The 26,475-nt window shown below is 49.2% G+C and overlaps 1 long non-coding RNA gene and 1 pseudogene across 1 annotated transcript; one reads left to right on the plus strand and one right to left on the minus strand.

Annotated features, from left to right (window-relative positions):
* Nucleotides 1-3,311: 3,311 nt before the first annotated feature.
* LOC135228126 (uncharacterized) lies at nt 3,312-9,467 on the minus strand. Its single transcript, XR_010318457.1, has 2 exons — nt 8,580-9,467; nt 3,312-6,787 (listed from the first exon to the last, which is right to left on the minus strand). It is a non-coding gene; the product is annotated as an uncharacterized LOC135228126 (long non-coding RNA).
* A 409-nt stretch (nt 9,468-9,876) lies between these two features.
* LOC100656429 (rho GTPase-activating protein 27-like) overlaps nt 9,877-26,475 on the plus strand; it is a 32,374-nt pseudogene continuing 15,775 nt past the window's right edge.

Genomic DNA, 26,475 nt, shown 5'->3' on the forward strand with positions numbered 1-26,475 from the left:
TCTCTGTCTCTTTACTGGTGCATTTAGTCCATTTACATTCAGCTTAATTATAGATAAATAAGTTTTTAGTGTTGTCATTTTGATGCCTTTTCATGTGTGTTGTTGGCAATTTCATTTTTCCACATACTTTTTTGTGCTGAGACGTTTTTCTTAGTAAATTGTGAGATCCTCATTTTCATAGTGTTTGACTTTATGTTAGTTGAGTCGTTAGTTTTTCTTGGCTTTTATCTTGAGTTATGGAGTTGTTATACCTTTTTGTGGTTACCTTATTATTTACCCCTATTTTTCTAAGTAAAAACCTAACTTGTATCGTTCTATATCGCCTTGTATCACTCTCCATCTGGCAGTTCAATGCCTCCTGTATTTAGTCCCTCTTTTTGATTATTGTGATCTTTTACCTATTGCCTTCCATGATTCCTTGTTATGTGTATTATTATTTTTTTTTAATTAATCTTAATTTGTTTGTTTTTGTGATTTCCCTATTTGAGTTGATATCAGGACATTCTGTTTTGTGACCTTGTATTGTGCTGGTATCTGATATTATTGGTTTTCTGACCAAACAATATCCTTTAGTATTTCTTGTAGCTTTGGTTTGGTTTTTGCAAATTCTCTAAACTTGGGTTTATCTGTAAATATCTTAATTTCGCCTTCATATTTCAGAGAGAGTTTTGCTGGATATATGATCCTTGGCTGGCAGTTTTTCTCCTTCAGTGCTCTGTATATGTCGTCCCATTCCCTTCTTGCCTGCATGGTTTCTGCTGAGTAGTCTGAACTTATTCTTATTGATTCTCCCTTGAAGGAAACCTTTCTTTTCTCCCTGACTGCTTTTAAAATTTTCTCTTTATTTTTGGTTTTGGTGAGTTTGATGAAAATATGTCTTGGTGTTTTTCTTTTTGGATCAATCTTAAATGGGGTTCAATGAGCATCTTGGATAGATATCCTTTCGTCTTTCATGATGTCAGGGAAGTTTTGTGTCAGGAGTTCTTCAGCTATTTTCTCTGTGTTTTCTGTCCCCCCTCCCTGTTCTGGGACTCCAATCACCCGCAAGTTATCCTTCTTGATAGAGTCCCACATGATTCTTAGGGTTTCTTCATTTTTTAAAATTCTTTTATCTGATTTTTTTTCAGCTATGGTGGTGTTGATTCCCTGGTCCTCCAGATGTCCCAGTCTGCATTCTAATTGCTCGAGTCTGCTCCTCTGACTTCCTATTGCGTTGTCTAATTCTGTAATTTTATTGTTAATCTTTTGGATTTCTACATGCTGTCTCTCTATGGATTCTTGCAACTTATTAATTTTTCCCCTATGTTCTTGAATAATCTTTTTGAGTTCTTCAACAGTTTTATCAGTGTGTTCCTTGGCTTTTTCTGCAGTTTGCCTTATTTCGTTTGTGATGTCTTGAAGCATTCTGTACATTAGTTTTTTATATTCTGTATCTGATAATTCCAGGATTGTATCTTCATTTGGGAAAGATTTTGATTCTTTTGTTTGGGGGGTTGGAGAAGCTGTCATGGTCTGCTTCTTTATGTGGTTTGATATGGACTGCTGTCTCCGAGCCATCACTGGGAAACTAGTTTTTCCAGAAAATCCACTAAAAAAAAAATGCAGTCAGATCCCTATCAGAGTTCTCCCTCTGGCTCAGGCTATTCGGATGTTAATGAAGCCGCCTGGGGAGGGTGGGGGAGGGATCAGAGAGATAGGAGAGTAGCACCTCAGAATATAGCCAGAGTTGCTTGTCTTGCTTGGAATGACTATTATATCTCAGATTTCCGCGGGGCGCATCGCCTATGTGTGTTGGCTGTGTGGAGATTGCCCCCGGGGTGTCTGGCCCCCTGGAGTCACGGTCAGATCCTCCGCTGCCAGCCTGGGACGGTGCACTCCCGACTCCAAAATCAGTCGCTGCCTCCAGGGGACTCCCCGTCCCGCCTGCCGCGTCGCCGCGCCGCCTCCAAAAACCGGTTGAGCCCCCCCCGGGGTCAGCTCAGGCAAGCGGGGCAGCTCCCCGCGCCTGCGCCACGACCACGCGTCCCGGCTGGGACACCACTCTCCCCGCTCCAAGACCAGTCACTGCCTACCGGGGACTTCTCCCACCGGCTGCGCTGTCACGCCGCCCGCGCGAACCGGCAGGCCCCCTCCCGGGGTTAGTTCAGGGGGGTGGAGCAGCTACCCTCGCCCGCGCCCCGCCAAAATCCCGGTGGGACGGCTCCCTGGCTGGGACGCTGCTCTCCCCGCTCCAAGACCCGTCACTGCCTCCCGGGGACTTCTCCCACTGGCTGCGCCACCACGCCGCCCACGCGAACTGCCTGGGCCCCCTCCCGGAATGAGTTCGGGGGCCGGGGCTAGGTCCCTTGTTTGTGCCGTCTGCCCCTCTGGGCTTTGCCCCAAATGGGGCGCCGAAGGTCACCTGACTGGTACGCTGACTCCAGGCTCTGAAAACAATCGCTGCCTCCCCATATTTGTTCGTTCTCCGTCTCTAAATCTGTGTTTGTTGTTCAGAGTTTGTAGATTGTTATGTATGTGATCGATTCACTTGTTTTTCCGAGTCTTTGTTGCAAGAGGGATCCGCAGTAGCGTCCACCTAGTCCGCCATCTTGGCCTCGCCTCCTGGGTGCATATTTAATATGGTTATATCTTCTTGGTGCATCGTCCCTTTAATCATTATATAGTATCATTCCTTATCCTTTCTGATGGATTTAACTTTAAAGTCTATTTTGTCAGAAATTAATATTGCCACTCCTGCTCTTTTTTGATTGTTGTTTGCTTGATATATTTTTTTCCACCCTTTGTTTGTTTGTGTCTCTAAGTCTAAGGTATGTCTCTTGTAGGCAGCATATAGACAGATCTTATTTTTTAATCCATTCTGCCACTCTCTGTCTCTTTATTGCTGTATTTAGTCCATTTACATTCAGGGTAATTATGGATAGGTATGAATTCAGTGTGATCATTTTGATGTCTTTTTTTGTGTATTGTTGACAGTTTCTTTTTCCCACTTGATTTTATGTGCTGAGTAGATTTTCTTTATATATTGTCCTTTCCTCATATTTGTTGTTGTTGATTTTGTTTCTGCTGAGTCTGTATTTTTCCCTTTTATTTTGATCAGTAGGATAGTTTGTGTCCTTTGTGATTACCTTATTATTTACCCCTATTCTTCTAAATTTAAAACTAACTTTTATTTCTTTGTATCGCCGTATCTTCCTCTCCATATGGAAGGTGTATGATTACATTTCTTAGTCCCTCTTTATTGTTTTAATGTTGTCTTCTTTTATATAATAACATTGCTGTTACCCTGTTTTGGGCTTTTTTTAAATTTATAATCTTGCTTTTTTTTTTTTTTTTGGATTTCCCTGTCTGGGTTGACTTCTGGTTGCTCTGCCCAGTGTTCTAGTCTTGGGTTGATATCTGATATTATTGGTTTTCTAACCAAAGAACTCCCTTTAGTATTTCTTGTAGCTTTGGTTTGATTTTTATGAATTCCCTCAACTTGTGTTTATCTAGAAATGTCTTAATTTCAGCTTCATATTTAAGAGACACTTTTGCTGGATATATGATTCTTGGCAGGCCATATTTTTCCTTCAATTTTTTAAATGCGTCATCCCATTGCCTTCTTGCCTGCATTCTTTCTGCCAAGTAGTCCGAGGTTATTCTTATTGGCTCTCCTTTGTCTTTTTTTTCTCCTTTGTAGGTGACTTTTCTTTTATCCCTCCCTGCTCTTATAATTCTCTCTTTATCTTTGGTTTCGGCAAGTTTGATTATGATATGTCTTGGTGACTCTCTTTTAACATCTACATTATGCGGAGTTCGATGAGCATCTTGGATAGTTATCTTCTCATCTTTCACGATATCAGGGAAGTTTTCTGCCAACAAATCTTCAACAATTCTCTCTGTATTTTCTGTTATCCCTCCCTGTTCTGGTAGTGCACTCACTCGTAGGTTATTTCTCTTGATAGAGTCCCACATGATTCTTAAGGTTTCTTCATTTTTTTTAAGTCTTTTATCTGATTTTTCTTCAAATATATTAGTGCCAAGTGATTTATCTTCCAGTTCAGAAATTCTAGCTTCTACTTGTTCAATTCTGTTTCTCTGACTTCCTATTGAGTCATCTACTTCTGTAATTTTATTGTTAATCTTCTGAATTTCTGATTGCTGTCTGTCTATGGATTTTTCCAGCTTATTAAACTTTTCATTATGTTCCTGAATAATCTTTCTAATTTGTTCAGTTGCTTTATCTGTGTGTTCCTTGGCTTGTTCTTCATATTGCCTCATTTCCTTCCTGATGTCTTGAAGGGTTCTGTATATTAAACTTCTGTATTCCGCATCTGGTAATTCCAGGAATGCACTTTCATCTAGAAGACCCCTGGATTCTTTGTTTTCAGAGCCTGTTGAGGTGATCATGGTCTGTTTCCTTATGTGACTTGATATTGACTGTTGTCTCCGAGCCATCTACAAGTTATTGTATTAGTTTATGCTTGCTTACTATGTTGTAGCTGCTTGCTTTGTTTTGTTTTGATATACCCCTATGGGTTGCATGAGTGAGCTAGCTTGATTATTTTCACCTTTAGAGCTCTGGTGTCCTGTCCCCAGCTGGCTAGAACTGTTATCAGGTTTATCAGCCTAGGAGTCCAGTCAGTTTTCTTGTATGAATTCAGCTCAGGTTTCCAGGTAGCTGAACATCAAGTGTGTGGTACAGGCTCTGTCCTACTGTCTTAGAGGGGCAGGGGTGATTGGCGGACATACCGGTATCTGACTACAACAGGGGGTCATGCTCTGAACAAGGCAGGGGGCTGAGAACTGACCCCCTAGTGTCTCTGAGGAAAACACGTCTCTGTTCCATACAGCGTGCTGGTGCGTGGGTTCTGTAGAGGGACCATGGCCACCCAAGTTTTTGGTTGTAAGGACTGGGAGTACCACTTATCTTTGGACCCCTGTCGCGGGTGGCTTGGTGACCCGAGTGGAGCCACCAGTCCTTAGGTCCCTGATGTGGATAGGTGAGGACCTTGTTTAATAGGCAAAGCAACGTCAAACGTCAAACACCCACCTCTCCACCGCACAGCTGAAATAGTTGGAGTTTGCCAACAAGGGCCTATTCTCCCGAGATAGGTCCACACAGGTCCATGTAGAAGGGAAAGGTGCTCAAGATCCATGGATGGTTTATGCCTGGACAGGAGCCACTTCTGTCCTGAGCTCCCCCAGTTAATGGAGCTAGCAAATTATCTTTTCCCCCCACTTGCAAATTTTTCCCTTCTCCAAGGCCGGGAAGTTGCCTTTAGGTGCTTACCAGGGTCTATCTCAGGCCCAGGGATTCTGCTGCTGAAGCCAGCTTGGGGGTGAGTGGGAGGTGCACGGTAAATTATATGGAAGTATTTAGCTTTTGCCAAGAGCGCCATTCTCCTCAGGTTCTGGAGGTGTGAGTGGGCTGTGTGGCTGGCTGCTTCTCCCTGAGGAAACTGCTGCCGAGTGCTAGTGCCAGTCCGCCGCCACCACCGCCGCTCCGGGAATCGTGCCTGAGGGCTCCCCGCAATTCAGGTCCGGCAACTCCTCTCCACTTCTGAATGGCCTCTTCCTCCCACTGCCCCTCAGTGTGTTGTCTAAGCTTGCCTTTGATGCTCAGGGCCCCTGGCTTGTCACAAATATACTCGTTTCACTTGTTTTGGGGGGTCTTTTTGTAAAGAGGGCTCACTGGAAGCGTCTGTCTATTCCACCATCTTGGCTACACCTCCCCTGCACTGTTTTAAAGAAGCCCCAGCACACAGTATGGAGCAGAGCTGGGATTCAAACCCATGTAGCCCAGGGCCTGAAGCCCCTTGCTCAGCTACTGAACTATGCTACTGGTTCAACTCGAAAGACCTGGGTGAGAATCCAGTTTCTACCAAGTTACTTACCTCTCTTAGCCTGTACAATGGGGATAATAACGGGTGGTTGAAAAGGAATATAAGGTTCAAGCACAGTGCCAACCTGGTAAATAGTAGGAGCTTCCATCTTCCATAAGTGTTTGTTCCCTTCCCTCCTCACCTCCTAGGTTAGGCTTGGAAGACTGATTTGCAGATTGAAACAGAGGAACTGCCAGAAAGGGTTATTTAGGGCAAAGGTTCTTCCATGCTATTATGATTCAGATCTGTCAGTGGTGAGGGACAGTAATTCCTGAATCCCTCTGTGGAGTGACGCCCTAGGGCCAGCTTGGGGCTCAGGAATCTGTATTTTGAGCCTGTCCCCAGGGGATTCTGATGACTATGATTCTCTTACTTCCACTTTGAATAACTCTGTTGTTGTTAGTATCTATGGAGTCAGCTGCAACTCCTGGTGACTCTGGATACAACATAAAACGTTGCCCCGTCCTGTGCCGCCTTCCTGATAGTTGTCCTGTCTGAGTCCGTTGCTCTGGCCACTGTGTAGTGCCTTCCAGGGTAGGGAGCTCATCTTCCAGCACTATATAGGACAACAACATCCTGTTGTGATCCATAAAACTTTCCATGGCTAAGTTTTGGAAGTAGATCACCAGGCCTTTCTTCCTACTGTCTTAGTCTGGCAGCTCCACTGAAAGCTGTCCACCATGGGTGATCCTGCAGACATTTAAATACCAGTGGAATAGCTTCCAGCATCATAGCTACCTGCAAGCCACCACAGTAAGACAAACTGACAGACCAGTGGTGGTGAGTAACTGTCCCTTCAGCTGCACTGCCCTTTTCCCTACTCACCTGGAAGGCTCAGTTCAAGTCAGCTACTCCAGGATACCATGTAGATTTCCCTCTCTGGTCCCACCGTTATCATCATTCATCACACTTCTTGCTGTTGGCTGTGGTGAAATTGTAAGGGAGAGGGAGAGACAGGAGGTGGTGACATTCTTCATTCCTCATTAAGATAGTCCCTAACTTCATAAGGTCCCTGACTTGGCTGTTAAACGTTAACAGGGAGAGATAAGAGAAAAAACGGTATAAAACCCTAATAAAATGCCCAGACTATCGGGGCTCTCAGATTCTCTCTGTATCTGAGTAGCCCGCTTGACACTCTCTAGTCAAGTGTACTTTTGTTACTAACCCTCTGTTAGCTAATAAACCTCTGCTTGCTTGACACTATTTCTCTCAGTGTTTGAATTCTTTCCTACACTGAAGACAAGAACTGAGGCAATTCTCGGGTAACAAAATCGCCCCCCATGTCACACTAATGTGAGTTTCTCCCCGCTGCCCCATCTGGAGTCTACTCGGTGGGTGCATGGTCCATTTATGCATTTTGTGTGTGTGTGTCTGTGTGTGTGTAAATGTGCACAATGTTTGTGTATTTTCCCTCCTCCCACCCCCAAGAATCCACTGCTTTATTCAGTGACCCAAAGGGGTATGTGGTCCCAAAAGAGGGTAGAGCAAGATGAGAATGGTACCATAAGGTAGTAGACTCTGCTGAGAGGCTACGAAGGCAAGATAGGAGACCACCGATTCCTGAAAAAGGTAGACGAGAGTACTCCGCGGGGTTCCTCACAGTCCTGCAGAGAGTGGATGTGGGGTGTGGGAGGGGAGTGGAATAATCAAGGACATTATGTGCTCGATTTGGGGGGAGAGCAAACTTGTGCCAAGTCACCAATGCTCTCATAGGTCCAATTATCGCCACAAACACTATCCGTTTGCCAAGGTAACTGAATTTCGCAAGTAAATCTTACTTTCCACCTTGCTTAAAATTAGTTTAACACCAAGGGAATATTTTGTCTCTATGTCTCCACCTCTAATCTTGCTCAGGCATCAACCACTAATTCTCTGCAATGCACTCAGACCGATCCAGCCTAAAATAGACTGGCGGTTCTCACTCCTGGAAAGAGAATTACTGCAGGGGCAGTTCGCTCCACACAGTCAGGGGCCAGACCCCCTACTAAGACAGGGAGCAAAGGCCGTAAGATCGGAGGGTGCCTGTTTGAGGAATAGCAGAGAGTGGTGTGGTTAGAGGAGAAGCAAGTAAAAGAGAGATAGGCTATACTATCAGGGAGGTAATGGGGGTTAGGTGTGGAACCCAGGGACTATTAAGACAGAGAACAGAGGGCCCCCCAACTCTGCAAACAAAGTAACAAGTAATGGGCCAGGGCACAGAAACAAAGCCATTGCCCAGAACAATGGGGCAAGGTATGAGGAAATAATGGTAAACTTAAAAAAAAAAAAAAAATTTTTTTTTTCTTTTTAACCTTGTCCTTCAGAAGCACCTGGAGAAAATCGCCCCAGGGACATGAGCAGAACATCCACCTGTGACTGCTGTGTGACCTCCCCCAGGGGCAGTGAGGGGCTGTAGCAGGAGCTGGGGGACTGTGCAGGCGTGACACCCCATAATAAGTCCTGCTAGGAATCCCACAGGCCTCCAGGACAGGAGCCATCTTGGAAAGCTGCTGCCCTTGCATCTTAGTTAACATATCCCCACCTATGTCTGAGAATAAACATGAATCTCCCACCACCCCAAGAACTTTTAAAAACCCAGGTCCCTCTTTTGTTTTGTAAGATGGGGGGTGTGCATTGCTTTAGGCCCTCCTCTTCTCCACCTGCAAGCCTCTTCAATAAAGCTTTGCTGGTGTGGAAAACTCTACACGTGCCTCACCTGCTCATTCTGTGCCTTACCTGCTCATTCTTGGCCAGTGAGAGGCAAAAACCTCATTCCGGTAACACAACTGCTGCGTTAGAATGGGCCTCCGACCTCAGGGGTGTCAGGGTTACTTTCCTTCCAGGAGAGTCTGAGGGAGCATAGGACACCAGAAAGGTCAGTGGAGCTCGCTCCCAACAACTGGGTTGCTCCCCAGGCACCACTGAATGACCTTAGGACTTGCATGTAGAGGCATCCCCTCCCACCCCCCTTTTCCGGCTCTTATTCAGGCTCTCAGGCCCCCATTTGTCCAAGACATTCCCGGCTAAGGCGGCCTGGGCACCGGGCACTGCCAACACTTGGCTCTGGTCGCTACTTTTTGGTATTTTGTTCTGAGTCCATTTGAAAGAGAAATGTCACATTCTACGATGCAATGGCTAGATGAGAACGAGCGGACCCTCGAGCTTTGTGTTCCGCTCCGAGGACCTCAGGGCGCTCCCGTGGCATCAGGTGTGGCCCTAACATGTATGTCCTCCTGCGAGCCTCCCGGGAAAGTTCCCACTTGGGCCCGCTCGGCAGGCCGGGCTGCGCTCGTGCCCTCCAGGACGCAACCGCAGGAGAAGTATCCCTGGTACCATTTCACAGGCGGGCAGCCCGCGGCTGTGGGAGGCAAAGTGATGGCTCCAAGGTGACACAGGTGGTGCCGAGGCCCAGCGAGCTCAGCAGCCCCGAAGCCACGCTCTGCGCAGACCCTGTGGGAGGCAGGGGCCGGGCGCCAGCCCTCGGGTCCCCGACAGCCACGCTGGCCTTCTACTCGGCTGTCGGTAACTGCCAGCAGGAGGGAGCGGCTGGCCCCGCCCCGCGTCCCTGCCGGGCTCCACGATTGGCTCTGCGTGCCGGAGGCGGGGCCGGGGCACCGAGCCAACGTGATGGCGTCAGTCCTCGCCGGAGCCGCTTCCTGTTGCCAGTGGCTGGGAGGCCGCAGCTTCCGGTGAGAGGCTGAGGGGCCGCGGCGGCCGTGAGCGACCCTTCCGCTTAGAGGCTGAGGGGCCGCGGCGGCCGTGAGCGACCCTTCCGCTTAGAGGCTGAGGGGCCGCGGCGGCCGAGAGCGACCCTTCCGCTTAGAGGCTGAGGGGCCGCGGCGGCCGTGAGCGACCCTTCCGCTTAGAGGCTGAGGGGCCGCGGCGGCCGTGAGCGACCCTTCCGCCTAGAGGCTGAGGGGCCGCGGCGGCCGTGAGCGACCCTTCCGCCTAGAGGCTGAGGGGCCGCGGCGGCCGTGAGCGACCCTTCCGCCTAGAGGCTGAGGGGCCGCAGCCGCTGTGAGTGACCCCCGCCCCGCCTCCCTCCCTTTGGGGGTCAGGGGTCAGGGGGCGAGGAGGGCAGCTTAGGGGCGGCGGGGCGGAGACGCGAGCGGGGAAGGGCGTCCCGCCCCCTCCGTGATCCCAAACCCTGGCTGCTCTGCGACTGTCTGACCTCAGAGCCCCCTACCTTTCCCAGCCCGCGCCCGGCGCCCCGCGCCCCACCCGGCTCCCTGTGCGCCCCACTCCGACCCCAGCCTCCGCCTGCTCTGCCACTGCAGCGCCGCCCCTCCATCTTCTCCCAGCCGTGGTCTGACCCCAGCTCTTCCCCCGACCCCTCACCATCTGCCTTGCAGGAATGCAGCCTCACCCGGGCCCCATTCTAGCGCAGTGCCGACCGCAGTCTCAGCCGCATTGCTCTGCCTCCCTGTAGCACATCTCCTCCTGAGCCCTGAAGCCCTCTGGCCGTCCTCATTCACTAGGCAAACCTCCCCCAGCTCACTGTTCGGATTCTCCCTCTTTTGTGTCCAACTTTCTTATCCCAGTCTCTCACACACCCCTGCTCCGCTCCCTGAGGTCTGCTTTCATTGACGACCCACCACCAATGTAGGCGCCCTCTTGAGCTCACCCCTTTCTTCTGGATTACTCCGATCAATCATAGTCATTTTCCGGGTTATATATCTTGTCCTCACAGACTTGGTCTCTAACTCCTTTGTTCACCATACACTTCTCCACTTGACAACTCCAGTCATTTTTCCGCCTCCTACCATCCTGGGTGAACCCCGGTGGCATAGTGGTTAAGGGCTACAGCTACTAACCAAAGGGTCAGCAGTTCGAATTCGCCAGGCACTCCTTGGAAACTCTGTGGGGCAGTTCTACCCTGTCGTATAGGGTCACTATGAGTCGGAATCCCCTGTACGGCACTGGGTTTGGTTGGTTTTTGGTTACCATCCTGGGGCCACTCCATTCACTAATTCTTTGCCGAACTGCTTCCAACTCTCACTGCCCCAATTCTGGCTAACCCTCATCCAGCCTTCTCAACAACCAAGCCTCTGTGTCCTTTCACCTCTGCTGTCCCCACCCCTGTACTTCATGCCCATTCTTCTCTGGACCCAGCCCCCATTCAGCTGCATCCCCTGCCAACCTCAGCAGCTGCCCCTTGGCAGCTGAATCTAGGTGTTTGCTTAGAGCCAGGCGATTATAGACTGAACAGCTGGAATGGGTGTGTGCAGGGCCTCAGGTGGTAGACCTCTCTGGAGTCCACGTTTTTCCCAGTGCCTAATCGCCTGTACCTCTTCCCAGGGACATTGTTTCTAGCATTCATATGAAATTACTGTTGCTGACTGCTGGAGTACTAGGCATCATCCAAATACTTGGAAGGTGAGGGACAGTTACTCATCCAGCTCATTAGGCCTGGAGCAACAGAAGCCATCACTTCCTTTTGGCCGGTATTCTGGCCTTGAGAACCTCGGAGTGTCACTGTATGAGGTTGGCCATAGTCACAGAACCCGGTGTTTCTACCTCCCAGGGCTGGTCGTAAGTCAGTCCCAACAGTGAACACAGGGGACATGATAGGTACTAGGGGCGATGTTGCATGTCGTAAAGAGTATAAATGAGTGGGTCCAGGGGAGGCTGAGCCAGCCGGGCTCTTTGTGTGGTCAGTGGAGATTGGTTTAGGTGTGAACATGCCGCTGCTTCTGGTCTGTCCAAGTTGCTGTGGTGGGGCTGGGCCAGCCAGCAGCCCCCTCAGGCTCAGGCTCCCCCAACCACCCTGGGGGAGGAAGCCAGCTGCCCGAGGTATTGCTCATCCTTGGTGGAGCTGGCCAGGACCTGGGATCTGGCCCCCCTATTGCTCTGCAAATGGGGCCTGACCCACCTCTTGCTTAAGCGACACTTGAGGGTTTCAACAACAGAAAAGAGAAAATCATTGTTTTTTAATTATACTTAAGGTGAAGGTTTACAGAACAAACCAGCTTCTCATTAAACAATTAGTGTACATATTGTTTTGTGACATTGGTTACCAACCCCAGGACATGTCAACACTCTCCGCCTCTCAACCCTGGGTTCCCTATTACCAGCTTTTATGTCCTCTCCTGCTTTCTAGTCCTTGCCCCTGGGCTGGTGTGCCTTTTTAGTCTCATTTTGTTTTATGGGCCTGTCTAACCTTTGGGTAAAGGATGAACCTCAGGAGTGACTTCATTGCTGAGGTAAAACAGTGTCCGGAGGCCATACTCTCGGGACTTCTCCAGTCTCTGTCAGGTCAGTAGTTCTGGTCTTTCTTTGCAAATTAAAATTTCGTGCTATATCTTCTCCAGCTCTATTGTGATCCTTGTCAGAGCAGTCAGCTGTGGTAGATTCATTCTGGTGGAGGCTGTGGTAGTTGTGGTCCATTTAGTCATTTGGACTAATCTTTCCCTTGTGTCTTTGGTTTTTTTCATTCTCCCTTCCTCCAGACGGGATAAGACCAGTGGAATATCTTAGATGGCCTGTTTACAAGCTTTTAAGACCCCAGACGCTACTCAGCAAAGTAGAATGTAGAACTTTATGTTCTGCCAGTTGAGCTAGATGTGTCCGGAGACCATGGTCCCCACAGCCCTCAGCCCAATAATTTCATCCCTCAGGACATTTGGATGTGTCTATGGAGCTTCCGTGACCTTGCCTTGGACAAGTTGTGCTGGCTTCTCCAGTATTGTGTGCTGTCTTACCCTTCACCAAAGTTACCACTTATCCATTGTCTGTTTAGTGTTTTTCCATCCCCACCCCACCCCTCATAACCATCAAAGTTTGTTTTTTTTGTGTGTGTAAACCTTTTCATGAGTTTTTATCAAAGTGGTCTCATGCAGTATTTGTCCTTTTGTGATTGACTTATTTTACTCAGCATAATGCCCTCCAGATTGATCCATGTTATGAGATGCTTCGTGGATTCATCATTGTTCTTTACCATCTTGTAATACTCCATTGAGTGTATGTACCACAGTTTGTTGGCATATCCATTCAGCTGTTGATGGACAACTAGGTTGTTTCCATCTTATTGCTATTGTGAACAATACTGCAGTGAACATGGGTACGCATATGTCTCTTCATGTGGGGGCTCTTATTACTCTAGGATATATTCCTAGGAGTGGGACTGCTGGATCATATGGTACTTCTATTTCTAGTTTACTGAGGAAGCACCGTATCGTTTTCCAAAAGGTTGTATCATTTTTGCATTCCCACCAGTGGCGCGGAAGAGTTCCAATCTCCCCGCAGCCTCTCCAACATTTGTTATTTTCTGGTTTTTTTTTTTTTTTTTTTGATTCGTGCCGGCAGCACCGGAGTGAGATGGCATCTCATTGTGGTTTTGATTTGTATTTCTCTAATGGCTAGTGATCGAGAGCATTCCCTCATGTGTCTGTTAGCCACTTAAATGTCTTTTTTGGTGAAGTGTCTGTTCATTTCCTTTGCCTACTTTTTAATTGGATTATTTGTCTTTTTGTTGTAGAGGTGTTGGATTTTCCTGTAGATTTTAGAGATTAGACCTTTGTTGGATTTGTCATAGCCAAATTCTTTTTCCCAGTCTGTAGGTTCTCTTTTTACTCCTTTGACGAAGTCTTTTGATGAGCGTGTTTAATTTTTAGAAGATTCCAGTTATCTAGCTTATCTTCTGGAGTTTGTGTAATGTTAGTTATGGATTGTATCTTCTTAATACCACGTATTAGGGCCTCTAGTGTTGATCCTATTTTTTCTTCTCTAATCTTTATGGTGTTTTGTTTTATATTTAGGTCTTTGATCCGTTTGGAATTAGTTTTTGAGTATGGTGTGAGGCATGGGTTCTGTTTCATTTTTTTTGCAGATGGACATCCGGTTTTGCCAGTACCACTTGTTAAAAACACCGTCTTTTCCCCATTTGATGGACTTTGGGCCCTTGTCGAAGATCAGGTGACCATATGTGGATGGATTTATATCTGGGTTCTCAATTCTGTTCCATTGGTCAATGTGTCTGTTGTTGTACCAGTAACAGGCTGTTTTGGCTACTGTAGCTGTATAGTAGGTTCTGAGGTCAGATAGTGCCAGTCCTCCTACTTTATTCTTCTTCAGTAGTGCTTTACTTATCTGGGTCCTCTTCCCTTTCCATGTAAAATTAATGATTAGTTTAAGAGAAAAAACTTTTCCATTAAAAAGGAGATTTCACTGTGTACTGACTTCAACTATCAACTATTTGTGCACATTTGTTTAGATACCATTTATATTGAGCACCTGGTATATATCAAGACCTGTGCTAAGCATTTTACACACCTTCCTAATCTCCATCAGAGGGGTCTGATACCCTCCCCAGGTATGCCCGGCTGGCTAGAGGCAAAACTGAGATTAGAACCCTTGTTGGCCCCGTTTAGACGTGTCCCAGTGCTGCTGAAGCCAGACCCTCATAGCCCAAAGGAAACGCAGAAGTGTAGCAGACATGTCCTCCCCTTTTGAAGCCATTTCAGTTATAATTTTTAGTGCTGAGCTGCAGTTACGGGCGTGGGGCAGGAGTCGGGGCAGCTGCAGGGCTCTGAATAAATTCTAAGCCCCAGCATCCTGGTCCCAGGGAGCACTTCCTGCTGCAGCATCCTCCTTGTACCCTCATCTTTATATCTAAATCAGCCTGTCATTCTCTGCCCTCCCCCCAAAAAAAACCCATGAACACTGGCACTCTGCCAGTGTTTGGTGTAAAGAGCCCTCGCTGCCGATTCCCTGGGGCAGATCGACGTGTGGCACACAGGGCTCTTCACCTCCTGAGGTCTGAGCCCTCTGACTTTTTCCTTCCTTGTTTCCTTCCATAGAATTCACTCTCTGGTTTTTATTTTTGTACTGAAAAGGCCCTTCAGTTGCAGTTTGAGTAAGATTCATTGACCTCTGGCTGCCTGCTGGGGACTCTGGCTGGGAAAGGGAGTGACTTGGGAGCTTGCTTATCTGGCCCTCATCTTCCCCTGCAGGTGTCTGTGATTCTCTGTGGGAGCTGCTGCACAAGTGGAAATGCTGTCAGTGGTGGGGAATGGACTGGACCCCCGGGCTGCCATCCCGGTAGGCGAGCCAGGGAGGGTCAGGGTGGGAAAGGAGAGACTGTATCTCATCAGCTTTTCTTACTTTCAAATGAACAGGCAGTATCCAGAATGAGGCCTCGGGTTGAGAAAAGTTATAGCAGAAGCAGGGTCTGAGGAGATCCCACCCTTTCTCAATCATCTTATTGGTGATAAAATGGGAGTTTACAAAGAATGGATTTAAGATAGGTTGCCTGTGTGGCTGCATATGTATTTGCCAATAGGGAAAGAGCCTCATCCCCTGGAGTATTTCTCTAAAGGCCTGTGTTATGTTTGGCACTGCCTAGGTCGTCAAGAAGAAGCTGGTGGGATCAGAAGGCGTTGCAGAAACAGTGCGTGTCCTCAGACACAGTGTCATCAGTGAAGACAGACATGCCAATAGCTTGTGCAGTGCCCTGGAGGCCGTGTTTCTCCATGGCCTGCACACCAAGCACATCCGAGCTGAGGCTGGAGGAAAGAGGAAGAAAAGCGCCCACTAGAAGGCTCTGCATCAGCCTGTCTTCTGGCCCCTCCTGAAGGCTATTACCCACAAGTGAGCTCAGCCTAGAGAGGCTTTGTTTTGGGGAGGAGTTTCTGAGTGTGGGACACGTGGCTCTTCCTCTCCAGCTGTGAAGAAAACTTACAGAGCCTGTCTGTGTTCTAGTGTAGAGATAGTGGATGGAGACCATTGAAGGGTTTCTCCTTAGACCAAGGATCCCAGCCACTGTGCCATTAGGTTTTGAACCCCCCAGCCCTCAAAGGATGATCTGGGGCTCCTTTGCAGCCCAGGGCTGGCCTCCTGTAGCAGGAACAATGTCTTCTGTTTACTCGAGGGTGTCACACAAACATTATGCATGTTTGTCACAATCTGAAAACTTAGAGAAACGTTGCATTAGACGAGGGTTGGCAGGCTAAGGCTCATACGTCAAATCTGGTCCACCACCTATTTTTGTAAAAAAGTTTTACTGGAACACAGCCACACCCATTCCTATACATACTGTCTATGATTGTTTTTCCCTGACCGTGGCAGTGTTGAGTAGTTCAACAGAGGCTGTATGGCCCACAAACCCTAAAATATTTACCATCTGGCCCTTTATAAAAAAAGTTTGCCAACCCTGCCTTAGAATGTTTGAACATCTATGTGCTAAATGTTATACATGTAACTAAGGGTAGGATTTTTGGAGGAGTAGAATCCAGGTAGAATATCTGAATATTCACCCAGGAGACATTTGTCTTTTTGGCCCTGCCCAAAAAATATCTGGCACTGTGCCTGTAATCAGAAACCAAACCCGTTGCTATTGAGGCAATTTCAAATCATTGCGACCCAGTAGGACAGAGCAGAACTGCCCCGTAGGGTTTCCACGAAGCACCTGGTGGATTCAAACTGCTGACCTTTTGGTTACCAGCCAAGCTGTTAACTACTGCACCACCAGGGCTTCCCACTGCACCACAGGGCTGCTCTGTGCCTCTGAGGGCTATTAAATGCCACCTTCAGGATCGAAGTGCCTTCTCAGTCTCTGATCTTCTTTTTCATGCCTTACTACCATTGTCCTGTCTCAGGTTCTTATCTTACTCCTGGCTGACCATTGGCTTTCTAATTGTCCCTCTTATCTCATTCTGTCTTCCATTAGGTGAGTCAGCAGGCCAAAAGTTACTGAGCTTAAGCAACTGGGGGCTCAGTTATTGAGCCCAGTAGAGTGTGGTCGGCCCCCAGTACAGAGTGGCCTCCCTGCCCACAGAGGAGACATGCACAGAGGGCTAGGGTAGCTCACAGGAGGGGCATTTACTTCAAACCTAGGGATTCAGACACTGAGTTTGGTAGACTTGGGGGTCTTGTCTTTCTATTCAGAGAAGTCCACCCTGAAATCTGCATAGTTATGGCCAAGTCAAACCTGCCTGCACAAAAACCTGTAGCCCATAGTCTCCCAAATGCCATCCTGGGGCTGCTGTCAGTGCCCTGGATTTCTGATTCACTAGGCTGGGGCCTTAGAATCTGTGACCTGATCAAGTTCCCTAGGTGACTCTGATGCACAGCCTGTCATGGGAACCATTGCCCCACTTTGCCTCATCACTTTGATACTCAAGTCCCTTTACTACCTGGCTTTGCAACTGAATTCCCTCCACGTGTTGTCATCAGAGTGCTCACCACTCCTGTTATATGTCTGTTGCTTCCCTACCCTTCTGTGCCTTTTTTTCTGTCAGTCGCTTGTGCCTAGAGGGTTCTCCTTCCATCTTTGTCTCTTGAAATCTCTCAGGGCTGCCTTTTCTATGGCATTTTACTCACTCTCAGCCTGAAATGATACCAAAAATAGGGCTTGACTCACATGTGCCCTTGAAAGGCAGTTCGTTGCCGAAGGCAAAGACCATGTCTTTACCCTGTATCTTCACAGCTCCAAGGAGCTTGCACTTAGGGCCTCAAGAAACACATCTTAGATGAGTAGATCGCTGCCAGGGGCCCAAGGGGCAGTTGTAATAAACACAGAAACTCATGACAGCAACCTGGAAACTTTGGCGGTTATAGATTAGATATTTCTGAGTTCCCCTTGAAACACTATTATCCAGAATTTGTCATGCCTGTGTATATTTACAATCATTATGATTGATTTTTGCTACCTCATGGATAAAATGACATCTCAGTGATTTGCAGTAGTTACCTAAAGCAAGTCTGTTTTCCCCCTTCTCAGACACGTCATTTGAGAATTAGAGCACCTGGTCTTCGTCAACACGGATGTGGGCCGCTGCTGGGCATGGCTCCGACTGACCCTCAATAACGGACTGAGGGAGTGTTACCTGAAATTGCTCCTCCAGGAGCAGGCCCGGCTGTGTGAGTACTATCAGGCCACGGCCCTGCTTGGAGATACCGAGGAAGGTGAGTTTCTCCTTAGCTTCCTGCAGGGACTAACGTCTTTGTCCTTTGAACTCTCCTACAAATCTGCCATCTTAAACGAGTGGACACTCACCCCACTGGCCCTCTCGGGGCTTTGCCCATTCTCCGAGGTCGACCCTCTCACTACCTCGGGTGTGGAACTACAGCAGAAGGAGTCCCCAGATTTAGTTTCCCGTTCCTCGGCCACAGAGGACATCGAAGTCCAGCACTCAGGCCATAAGATCCAGTGGAAGAGGAAGTTCACTGCCTCCTCCCTCAGCCTGGACACGGCCAGTTCATCCCAGCTGTCCTGCAGCCTGAACTCTGATAGCTTCCTTCTCCATGAAAATGTCTCCAAGAGTCCAGACTGCTCTGAGGAGCCCATGTCCTACGACTCAGACCTGGGGATGCCAAATGCTGATGGTTCATATCGGTCTCCGCAAGAGTGAGTACCTGCCTCCCTCCCTCTCTCTTTCCTTCCTTCTTTCTCTTTCCCTCCTTCCTTGCTTTCACATGGGATTTGTGATTGTCTGTCACTGAACACTGAACTCTATTAGGGTATAAAGCCAGACAACGGAGACATCATTCCTCTTCTTCAGGGACTGGAGAAGCTGGGAGCTGTAACTTGAAACAACATGGAAGCAGTGGGAAGAAGGGACATAGGACTCAGAGCAGATTCGAGGTCCAGCTCTGACCCTGAATAGCAAGTTACTTTGTCTTACTTAGTCTCTCTGAGGCTGAGTGTGAAATATTTCAGTGTAAAAAATTTTCATCTAGAAGGGAAGAAGCTAACAGTTCAGTCTGATATCTACAACCTCCAAAAAATCCAGTGAAGCATAATGCCTAAGAGTGTGACATAGTGACACAGAAGATATGGAGAACATGAAAGTTGAGTGGCCCGTGGAGGAGGTGGTAGACAACTGGGGAGAAGGAAGTGTGTGGAGGAGTGTATGGTACAGACTAACTAGAGGGGGAGAGCCTGGGAAGGAGCCTTCCTCATACAGTCTTTGTTTTTAATTAATTTTTTGAATAGATAATCTATTTTTATGGTTAAAAAAAAAAAAAAGTAGCCCTGGTGGAGCAGTGGTTAAGTGTTTGGCCGCTAACTGAAAGGTCGGGAGTCTGAACCTATCAGCCACTCCACAGGATAAAGTTGTGGCACTCTGCTTCCGGAAAGATTTACAGCCTTGGAAACCCTATGGGGCAGTTCTACTCGGTCCTGTCGGGTTGCTATGAGTTGGAACCAACTTGACGGCAACAGGTTTGGCTTTGGTTTTTTGTCCACTTCTGCTGCTCCTACCTTGGTTCAGGTCCTTACAGGTTCCCACCTGGTGTGAGTATAATACTGGATTGGACTTGATTTCAATCCCTGTCCCACCATGTACAGACCTAGTAATATCAGGCAAATTGCAGATGCTGAGGTTCTGTATCTTCTTCTGTAAAATGGAGATGCCCTCATAGGGCTGTTTGAGAATCAAATCAGATGACTGTTAATGAGCTGAATATATGGGAATGTCTCATAGGTCCCATAAAGGACCTACAAAGCACTGGTGTGTTGGAATGCGGTTGCCATATGTGACTTGGGGGAATTTTAGATCTGACATACTGGGGAGGAGCATCTCTTTCTCCAGAAATGGCCGGACCCATGGCGTGACTTAGGCCGTCTTACCTGTCTTAGCCCTTTGTGTGTCTCTGCCTCCTCCCACAGACCACCCAGCCTACTCTTGGCCATGTGCCTTGCCTTTATCTTTCATGAGTCTTGTGACTGGAAAATTACAGCTTAAGGTCGTTGAAGCAGTAACCATCCACCCTGTGTGGGAAATGTTGTCCTGGCTACTATGGGGAAACTTAGGGAAAGAATGTCAGGATATATAGATGAACACTGGACGGTGGTGGAGGAACCGGCAAACACTAAACACCCAGGTGCATAGACGCACATCCAGCACCGTCCTTCTTCTTCTTCTTCTTTTTTTTTTTGACTTTAACAAAGAGAAATTTATACCCTCCCAGTCTAGGAGGCTAGATGTCTGAATTCAGGGTGCCAGCTCCAGGGGAAGGCTTGCTTTCTGTGTTGGCTCTGGGGGAAGGTCTTTGTCATCAATCTTCCCCTGGTCTAGGAGCTTCTCTGCACAAGAACCCCAGGTCCAATGGATGGCTCTGCTCCTGGCACAGCTTTCCTGGTAGTGTGAAGTCCTCATGTCTATCTGCTGGCTTCTTTCTTTTATATTTCAAAAGAGATTGAATTAAAACACAAACTAATCCTGTAGATTGAGTCCTGCCTCATTAACATAACTTCCTCTAATCCTGCCTCATTAACATCATAGAGTCCGTATTTAGAACATACAGGAAAATCAGACCAGATGACAAAATGGTGGACAATCACACAATACTGGGAATCATGGCCTAGTCAAGTTGACACACATTTTGGGGGGTTACAGTTCAATCCATAGCACACCCCGTGGGTGTCCAGCTGCAAAGCCCATTCTCTGTCCATTTCTTATTCCTTAGTTCTCAGCCGAGTGGTCACTATCCCAGGAAACTCCACTGGCTCTCTGGCTGGGTCAAGTACCCATTATGGGCTGTTGTGCAGCCTGCCTCTCTCCCTTGAACACACAGTGCAATGGCTTTGAGCAGTGTCCTAGTTACCTAAAACTGTAACCAAAAATACCACAATAGGTGACTTTAAAGAACAGAAATTATTTTTTACAGTTCAGGAGGCTAGAAGTTCAAATTCAGGGCCTGACCCTAGGGGAGGGCCTTCCTTGTCGGTAGTCCCTGGAGTTCCTTGGCGTACCTTGGTGTTCCTCGGCATTTGTCTGCCCCCGTGTGTGTCTCTGTATCTATTCTGTTCTTTTTATAACTCAGAAGTGCTTAGGTTAGACCCACCATAATCTTTTCCAAGTTATTCTACCACCATTAACAGAAACTCAGTGCCCCCTAAGCAATGATCCCTCCTATCCCCTCCCTCTCACCCCCTGATAATAAGCCTTGGTCTCTAAACATTTGCTTATTTCCCCAGGTCAGCGTGGTGTGTGCTGTGAGGGAGGACACCCGAGCAGCCTGAACAGGGCCCAGGGGCCAATGAAGCTCCCAGAGGAGATGGCATGTGAGCTGAGGGCTTGCAGAGTCCTTTTTAAAAAAAGATTTTTCTTGTTTTCAAAGACGGTCCGTGGTGGATGATGTCAGAATATTCAAACAGTATAACATAGAAAAAGGTAAATTCCAATCACCCCTTCTCAAATCCTACCACTATCATTATCAACAGAGCATTCTTTTAGACCTCATTCTGTCTATTCACACATGAGAACAGGTGCCTGTACACAAATGGCATCGTGTATATATGGAACTGGCATTCAGAAAAATGAATACAGAGAGAAAGGGGAGAAGAGGGCCAGGCTCTCCAAGGGAACCCGTAATGTGGAGGTGGGAGGGAACATGGCTCACAGGGACCTGTCAGGGGTCCAGGGCAGCTGGGCTGTGGTGCATGGGCCAGGCGTCCTCAGGAGCCAGACTTGAAAGTCCTGTGTGCCACACTGATGGCATTTGGGTTTTATTCTTCAGGCAGTGGGGAGCCACTGAGCAGTTTTGAGCAAGGGACTGTCATATTCTATCAGGGCTTTAGAAAAGACTACTTTGGCTGCAGTGGGGTGCAGGGGCTTGGGGGGATGGGAGCTGGGCAGGTGACTGGTGTAGTAATTCATTAATCCAGGGAGATGAGAGGGCCTGGACCCAGTCGGCCGGAGTGGAAATGGAGAGGAAGAGGTGGATTGAAAAGGAGACTGAGCAGGTCTGGGGTGCAGGTGGTGAAGTCAGGGTGGTGTTCCCCTTCACTAGTAGCAGCACCCTGACTGGGTGCTCTGAGACAAAGGGGCAGGCCTGCGGCACAGACACATCTCCAAGAGGTAGGGAAGCCCAGGAGAACATCCTCTCAGGCCTTTGCGAAGCAGCCGTCAGAGAAGTGCCCCACGGGGGAGCTTCCCCACCAGGCCTCAAGTGCTTCTCCCAAGAGCCTAGGGAAGAGTGGGCGGAAAAGGAACCCAGGGCTCAGAGGAGACAGGTAGTACCCACGTCACCCACCACATCCCACCCCATCACTTTCTGGGTTGGGGGAGTTAAGATACAGCCATCTCCTCTCATCTTCTGCTTTCTTCCAGGGAGCCCAAAAGATTTCTCCTGTCCCTTCCCCGGGGAGTCGGCCTCAGGCCAGAGGACAACAAAGGAAGATTCCTCATTGTATTGGGGAGAAACTAAGGCCTGAGTAGGCCTGGTGTGTGGGCATACATGCAGATTTCTCTACCAGAGGCCAGGATGAGAGGTGGCCTCTTACCCTGGGCCAGTGCTCTCCCCCTGGCCTCAGCCGAGTCTTGTGGAGAGAAACCGGCTGCAAGGCCTTGGTGTAGCTGAGAACGTGACAGGCCAGCGTGTGGCGGCTCACAGGGAAGCCCTGGGCCTAGCTGGCACCTAGGGCTTCCAGGACAGTGACAGAGGGCAGATAACAGAAATAACTCTCCCTCCAATCAGCCCTTCCCTTCCAGCCAGCTGAAGGCCAGCCTGTGTTCTCCCCTACCCCCGCATTTTCCTGGTGATAAATGGCAGCTTCCTATTCCCAGAAAGCTGGAAGTTGACTGGGGAAATCAGAATGGTGAACCCAGTGGCCTGTCGGCAGCATCCCCACCCCTTGTGGCACAGCGTGGCCCACTTGGCTACTCGGTGGGACCCACTGTCTCTGCCCCAGATTGGGCCCTCCCTGGATCGCAACTGAAGCCATGGGGTGGGGCACAGCTAAGCCCCCATTCCAGATGCCCCACAGCTCTGACACCATCCAGATTCCCCGTGTGACCCTCCATGTCCTAGGGCAGGCTCCCAAGCTTCCTCTGACTCAGAGCATTCTGTCCCCATCCCCAATACCCATAAAAACACACACACACAGCAAGGCTAGGCATGTTTTTTTATCAGGGGAATTTCTGCAGGTGTTTCCTCTCCATCCCTCAGGATGTCACCCACAGGATCTCTCCCACTGGTATGGTGGACTGGAGAGCCAGGCAGGCGGTGAGCCCTTGTCCTCCACACCCCTTCTCTGCTTCTGAAACGAGATATGTAGAGCTTAGGGCATGTCTGGCTCCTCTCACATAGACTGAAACCAGGTGTTTGAATGTCTGTCCCTCCCTAGACTAGGGCTGCAGGAGGCCAGAGGGCACATCCTGTGCATTTCTGTCTTCAGCACTGTGCCTGCCACGTAGTGGCAGCAACGATTACCACAGCCAGCATCTGTAGGCACTCAGCAGGGCCGATAAGGGCACAGGCTCTGGAGCCCGACTCCTACATTCAAAGTCCAGCTCTGCCACTTACTAGCTATGCGACCTCAGACAGATTAATTAACCCTCTGTGCCTCTGTTTCCTCTTCTTTAAGATGAGAATTGGAAACCCTGGTGGCATAGTGGTTAAATGCTATCTATGGCTGCTAACCAAAAGGTTGGGAGTTCGAATCTACCTGGCGCTCCTTGGAAACCCTATGGGCACTTGTACTCTGTCCTATAGGGTCACTATGAGTTGGAATCGACTCAATGGCAACAGGTTTGGGTTTTGGGTTTGATGCCTCTGTTTCCCCTTCTCTGAGATGAGGATTACATAGTACCAACCTCACAGGACTATGAGCCTAGAATGATACGTGAAGCTCTTAGCTCAGTACCGGCACCAAGCATTAGCTTTCATCTTCGTCATCCTCATCTGTCACTGTGTGCTAGGTACTGCACCAGATTCCTTCAGTGAAGGATTTTCTCCTCAGAACAGCTCCATTTCTCACTTGAGGAAACCTGAGTCTCAGAGAGGCTGAGGAGCTTGACCAAGGTCAACAGCTAGTTACCTGGAAGACCAGGTCCCGAGCCCAGGCAGCTTATCTCTGCTCCTAACCACAACCCAGTATGAGGCAGGAGAGGGTTTAAGCTTGGCTATCAACTGAGGGAATGAAAACAAATAGAACACAGGCTGGCCCAGGTCTTATTTTCTTTGAAGGCTCAACCACAGGAATTATCTCTTGGAGTTTCCCCACAAGTACAGCTTCGCCGACCTCCGACAGGTAAGACGAGGTACCCTCTCTCTACTCCCCAGCCTCTCTAGAAGGAGCTCGTTCCTGGAAGAAATCAGAAAGGGAAATAGCAAGGGGGTGCAGTCTTCAGCTTTTCCGTCCCCAGCATGGGTCTCCCTGTTGTCTGCCCCAAGCTTCCTGGAGCAGTGGTGAGGCCCCCAGGCCCCTGGAATAAGCAGGTCCTCAGCAAACCCCAGGACCACAGGGCTCTTCAGCCCTTTCCCTGCATCTGGACTCCTCCCCGGACCTGGAGGCTTAGGGGTGGAAGGGCCACAAGAATGACACTTTTTGACACTCCTTCCACAAGGGGGAGGGTACTGTGTATTTGGGTCTCATCTGTAAATCCCGGGTGCCTGCTCAACCCAATTTAGGGAAGTTTCTTGCCCAAGGGAGACCATGGGATTGACGTTCTCCATGCAGGTTGCCGTGCGCAGCAGCAGGCCCTGTTTTGCAGACAGTGTCAGCACTGCAGCCTAAAAGGCCCGATGGCCTGCGCTCACCCTCCACAGATCGCAGAGGGCGTTTAGGAAGGATTCCTCAAGGCCTGGTTGAGTTTGCCTCCCAGCACGTCTACCACCGCCCTTTGTGCACACAGCGTGGCTTCATTTGTCAGATCTGCCACCATCATGACGTCATCTTCCCCTTTGGGTTTGACACCACAGTCAGGTATGTGGGGCACCCCAACACAGCCAGAGCCTGGCGCAAGTGTCCCAGGGTGGCCTGCCTAGTTCCATTTTGCGGGAACATATTGAACATTCACTCTGTTGGTGCTGAAGGGTGGTGGAGGCTGTCCAGAGCAGTCCACGCCCCCACATGGTTGGCTCTGGTCAAGCTCAGGGGACAAGATGAGCCCTCACAGGACTCTACTGAGCCATCCATTTGCTTACTCAGAGGTGGCCCCCACAGACCCTCTGAGAGGGGGCCTCCCTGGGCCTCAGTTTTGTCATCTCTGAATGGATTCAGGAAACATTAAGTGAGTTACTGCCCTGGAGTGTTGGCAGAGGCCTGGCACCTAGTGGGCACCTGGTGGATGGTACCTGCTGCTGCCTCTGCTGCTGTCATTATCATCTTGTCCACAGTTACTGCTCATGTATCTCAATGCTTTTAACAGCATAGCTCAGAAGGCTCTAAGTGGAAAAATTCATCCACCAAACCTTCATCCCAATCCAAGTGGGACTGGAAAACTGGAGTAGTGGAGCGTGGGTTCATTTTCAGTAGGCGTCCTCTGGCCAGGTGGATGGGCCTAAGGCTGAATTTTTTAAGCGGCAGAGTGTTTTAAGCATAGGCAAGAAATCAGTTTAATGAGTCTCAAACAGAAGTTTAAAAAGATGAACTAGGAAAGAGAATATCAGAATGCTCGCATCATTTGCAGGTAAACATTTTAAGATCTCTTGTTCTGGAGTGGAGGTGCTGCCTGCATGCACTGGCTTGCAGAGTGGAACACAGCCTTCCTGTGGGTACTGTGGGCAGCACTGGCCAGCCCCAGGCCGTAGGGGAGGCCTCCGGCCCATTTGGCACAAGCAGCATTTGCTGCTCTCTCCCCCAGTGTGCCGAGTGCAAGACGGTCTTCCATCAGAGCTGCCAGGCCATGGTGAAGTAGGCCTGCCCCCACTGTGCCCTCCAGCACAAGTACCAAGAACAGAACATTCTCACCTAATCCCAGCCTCCTGTCCCCACCCTGGAGGCCACAGGGGCGAGGGTGCAGCTCAGCCATCCCAGCTCGGTATGCCATCAGTCAGGGCCACTCTGTCTCAAGGTGTTAGGGACCCCTCTCCTGGTCAGGGAGACTGTCAGATGTGACTGGAGCACAAGCCTCTCAGAGAAAGCCACAGAACCCCCAGTGGTGCCCTCTGCCTCCCTATCAGATGCGCCCTTCCTTGGGACCCTCTGCGCTCACCAGGCCCCGGCTTACCTCACTATCCCTGGCACCTCCATCTGGGCCGTGGAAACAAAACATAGGGAACATTTTCAATTTCACATTCTCGATGAAAATTTCTAGTTTTTGAAGGTGGGTTTCTCCCCGCGCCTTCGTATTTCAACAGAAAATATATATACTTTTTATTCTTGACTCTACACAAGTCACCAAGAAATCCAGGCTTTCTCATCCTGAGCGAGATGTGCAGTTACTGCTCAGGCCCTCCGTGATGGCTGGTGGGAAGCTGGCATGGGGGCCATTGCTGGGACAGAGACTGTTGGTAGGACCCAGTGCCTTTCCTGTGCCCTTGCCGGGCACTGATAGCCAGCTGGAGTGCAAGGTGCCTAAGTGCCCATAGGGCAGGGTGGGTCAGCCCCATTGACCAGCCTCTTCCTCTATCTCTCTCTCCTTCCCCTGCCCCAGCCTTCTCACTGGAAAAGCCCCTCCCCTTTCTGTGTTGCACCTCCCCCGCCCCCACCAGCCTGGGGTCTTGGTCCCAGCAGGAGAACTGCCTCAAAACCAGCACTGTCAGCACTTTGAGCCTTCCTTGTTCCACGGAAGGGGCCTCATCTTGCCCACTCCTCACCCCCATGCCCTCCTCATCCCACCACACACAGACAGCCAGAGGGTGGGTGCTACTGCAGATGCTCCAGGCCCACCTCAGGTGGGCTCCTGGGACCCACCCCACCTGCCCGAATGCTGCCAGGGCAGGAGATGGGCTGGGCCCACAG

The sequence above is a fragment of the Loxodonta africana genome, chromosome 18, assembly GCF_030014295.1.
Source record: "Loxodonta africana isolate mLoxAfr1 chromosome 18, mLoxAfr1.hap2, whole genome shotgun sequence".
In the NCBI taxonomy this organism is placed as follows: domain Eukaryota; kingdom Metazoa; phylum Chordata; class Mammalia; order Proboscidea; family Elephantidae; genus Loxodonta; species Loxodonta africana.